The sequence below is a fragment of the Nansenia antarctica genome (genome assembly GCF_963989245.1).
Source record: "Nansenia antarctica genome assembly, chromosome: 4".
NCBI lineage: Eukaryota > Metazoa > Chordata > Actinopteri > Argentiniformes > Microstomatidae > Nansenia > Nansenia antarctica.
The window spans coordinates 30093286-30098072 of record NC_137689.1 but is presented as its reverse complement, the minus strand read 5'-3'; positions in this window follow the sequence as shown (position 1 = coordinate 30098072).

The window sequence follows — 4787 nt, the reverse complement described above, 5'->3', positions numbered from 1 at the left end:
GAAGGGAACATTCATTGTGAGCACGTAAAATGTGAGTCTCTCACAACGGCTTTGCATTGATGAAACCAGGTAGGATGAACTTATAGTTCGCTGTCCATTCCTCTTTAAATGCCCTGTTTCCACCGTCAACTTTCCTCTTTAGACCTTTGGAGAGTGACATGATGTTTCTCTTGCTAGCTAGCAGGTTAAATGTTTAGCTAACTTCACCCGGCACGCAAACAACCAATCCAATAATAATGTGACCATGTAAGTCTGGGAGGAGGGGGGAATAATTATCAGAATAAAAGTATGTTAAATAATTATTAGAATAAGTTAGGCTGCGCTACATCGTCAGTCCACACATTTATTATTCAAAACTATGGAAAAGGGTGAAACTATGTTTCAACGTTGTTGAGAATCACAACACAAACTCGCTAGTCAAGCCAAAATACTGCAGCGAAATGGATTGGACTGCTACCTAGTTAACTAGAACACTACTTTACATTGTTAGCAGGCTCACAAAACAAGCCGTGTTAGTTGACTAGCGATGTGTCATTGATTTTCTACAACGCGGAAATGTGTTCAAATTTTTTCGAAAGAAAAGTCAAAGCATTAGAACGTAGAACGGAAAATCGCACGCACGCTTTGCGCACGGAAAGCCACCGGCCCCGATTTGGCCTGAATTTCTTTTTCCGTCAGGAGTTTTTTTTTTGCTTTAATCCCTGAAAAGGCAGAAACAGGAAGCCATTTCCGGGGTTCCAGATCTGGCAGAGGAGATGGACTTCCTGTGTCTGAGACTTGGGTCCCTCACCCTCTGATTGACAGCTTGACCCCTCCTCCACTTTGAATGGACTGAACTCATGTGTTTTGAAAAAGTAGTATAGTAGAGGTAGTACTAAGATAAGATAAGATAAGATGGTAAGTAAGATAAGATACAATATGCGCATTGAGTTGCATCTTGTAAGAAATGCGCTATACAAATACAATTTGATTTGATTTGATTTATGATTTTGAGACATGATGAATATATCATCATAATGTAAATCAATTATAACTGTAGCACATATACACATACATGCACATAGGACACACACGGACACACACACACACATACACATACACATACACATACACATACACACATACACTCACACACCCACACCCACATACACATACACATACCCACTCACATCCACACACACACACACACACACATCCACACACACACACACACACACACACACACACACACACACACACACACACACACACACACACACACACACACACACACACACATTAAACAACACACTTTGACATGGTAAACAGAATTAAAATACTAGTTCTTTTCTAATTATGCATTTAGCGTAGATCATTTTTAATTATTAGACCTACATTCAATACGTAGTCCTCCTATTTCAGGACCAACGAGATATCAATGAAAATCAAGGAAGCCGATATATCAGAACCATCATTCAGAAACATAGCCATAACCTCAACAGTAACATAACTCGAAAAGACAGAAACGACTGGTGAGCTCAGCAATCACAAACGGGCCGGTAGGCCAAGGAAGACCAGGATGACTGAATAATGCTTACCATAATGAAGAAAAAAATATTTTCCCACAGATCTGGAACATTCGCCAAGAGGTAGGCATGAATGTGTCAGAGACTACTATTTGCAGAATACATCACCAGCCCAACGACAGAGGCTTCACCGCAAAGTGTAAATCACTAGTAATCCTCAAAAAGGGTGTGCGGTTTGCTGAAAAAGTGCTTAAAAAGCCTATAGAGGTCTGGAAATTTGGAGAAAAGGATAGGATCTGCCCAAGCATACAACCTCATCTGAGAAACAGGGTGGAGGGGGTGCTATGGTTTGGGCATGTATAGCCGCCACAGTAACTGGCTAACTTGTATTAATTGATGATGTTATAGCAGCAGAATGTATTCTGAAGTGTAGAAGCATCTTATCTGCTCGAGTCGAAGCAAATGCCTCCAATTCCATTGGAAGGCGCGTCATCGTAAAGTAAGACAATTACTCCAAACATGCTGTCATAGAAACTAGAACCAACGGAACATACATTTGTGACACGATCTGGTCATTTGGGCCGCAGCCAATCAAAATGTTCAGACTTTTATTTTGAAACACGGAAATACATTTCAACGTTGTTGAAGTAATCCCCACTAGTGATGGGGGAAACGAAGCTTTCGACGCAATTGACACGTTCGACACAATTGTGTCGGAAAAAGTGTCGATCTATCGATGCAGTCGATACAGCAACTTCATACTGCCATCTGCTGGTCAGGTCATGGTACTGCCTATACTGCCATCTGCTGGTCAGGTCGTGGTACAGCAGTTCTATACTGCCATCTGCTGGTCAGGTCATGGTCATGGTCATGTTATGCAGTACCAAACTTGGAACACTGCCTCGTCTGCGGAATGATTGACACACGCGTCAGATGTGCTCGTGTGACGTACGAATCTTTCTTCGAGTAGTCACGTGGTTTTTGCCAATTTGACACAAGCATACATTTGTATCGACGCACATTACGTCGGAAGATAGACGCCGTGTCGTGACTACTGCGTCGAGCGTAACATCCCTAATCCCCACTGCTACCTGGTTAACTGTAACATTACTTTACATTGTTAGCAGGCTCACAAAACAAGCTGTGTGAGTTGACCAGCGAGTGCGTCATTGATTTTCAACAACGCCGAAATGTATTGACATTTTTCGAAAGAAAAGTCTGAACATTAAATCGGAGGCTGACTTGCGAACCAATTGACCAGACCGTGTCACATTTAATTCCCTGAGGATAAGATCTTAGGTGAAGACCTCAACATAAACAACTGAAGTTGGCTGCAGTACCCATCGTCTGGTGGGGTCAATGAGCTGCAGACTTCAGGTAGTTATTGCTTGCAAAGAATTGTTGACTAAACACTAAACATGAGTCCTCTGATTGGACATTATATGATTTTTGTCCAGCACCTTCGGAGCCCTGAAATAGAGGGAGTATGATTCAATCATTTTTGTCAAGAATCTCTACTTTGACCTCCTAGTAATTGAAGTAATTGGAGTATGGAGTATAGTATAGAGCTTAGTATGGAGTAAAGAGCTTAAAGAAGATGCTTCCTCTTTGCAACACTTACGGAGGGTGCTGCATTATGCCCAAGATGACTAGAAGTCCACAATGCCAGTAATAATGCCATCCTTTGTCTGTAGTGTCTGATGCCAGTCCTGATCTACCAGGGTATAATGGTGGCTAGGTCTTCTCTGTCAAACAGTCTGCTGATATTAGCATGCTAACAGACAGGTGGGGTTGGGACACACACCTCTCAGTGCTGTGGGCACTGCAACTAACTCTTGACCCAGGCACTGGTCATCTCCCGCCTGGATTACTGCAATGTACTGCTGGCTGGGCTCCCCGCTTCAGCCATTAGACCTCTGCAGCTCATCCAGAATGCTGCTGCCCGGCTGGTATTCAACCTCCCCAAATACTCGCATGTCAACCCTCTCCTTCGCACCCTGCACTGGCTCCCGATAGCAGCTCGCATCAGATTCAAGACCCTGGTGCTTGCATACCAGGCAGCTAAAGGGACAGCCCCTGCCTACCTGAAGGAAATGGTAACCCCCCAAACCCCTGCCCGCTCACTCCGCTCCTCCACCTCGGCTGGCCGACTGGCCCCACCTCCTCTACACAGCAGTCGGGCTGCCCGATCACGTCTCTTCACAACACTGGCTCCCCGCTGGTGGAATGAGCTCCCCACGGCTGTCAGAACGGCAGAGTCACTACCCATCTTCCGTCGTAGACTGAAGACCCATCTCTTCAGGTTACATCTTAACTGCTCCTCCTGAGACATATTCTGACCCTCACCACTACGTCTCCTAAAGACACCCGCTTTCCCCTCTACTGTGTCCCATAGAACTTCTATTGCCCCCCTTGTACTGTCTCTCAGTTTCTCCAGTAAATAAAAAAAAAATATATAAAAAAAATAAAGGTTTTAGAACAGTGGTTCTCAACCTTTTTTGGGCCAGCGCCCCCCTGTCCATTATCCAGGTCTCTTACCGCCCCCCATCAAAAAAAAGTAGGCTTATTTTCTTCCCTGAATATTAATGTTGACTAATATTCTGTGTTATATCACAGAACAACAATAACACAGCAGCGATTTCACACATGTCCGGTGCAGAACAAACAGTAGGCTACAAAACTGTATATTTCAACTAACATTGTTTGTTTTTTAAGTGTGCTGGTGTTGCATTTCGCCAAATTGCTGTTTTACGATGCTAATATTTATTCATTTTTGATTGGACTTTGGGGGGGGGGGGGGTCACAATATGGCGGCAAACGCTAGGGGGCTATTATTTTAATATTTTATTTAGTATTCTATGGTATTATTTTCATAAACTGACCACTTAGTTCGAATTTCTCATATCAAAACAACAAAGTTCCAAAGTTCAGAGCTCTGCGCTCTGGGACCGCTCAGAGATGGGTGCTCTGACTGAAAACACGGTTTTGCCCGAGCGAACTGACCGTTCGTGCATTTACGAACGTACCCGTAATAACACTGATGACAGCTGATCAATCGCAAGCAGAGTAGTGGTTTCCTATAGCAACAAAAGACGCTGACAGCTGTTCGGAGTGCTTATGTGTTCGTTTCCAGGACATCAGAGGAGCAACACATCACAAAAAGCGATCGTATATTTTAGTTTGTAAACGTTAAGATGAACACATCGCAATGCTAATTGTTGTTCCTGCTGTGATGTTCTGGTATGGTATGGTATAAGGCAGGGGTGCCCACACTTTTTTGAA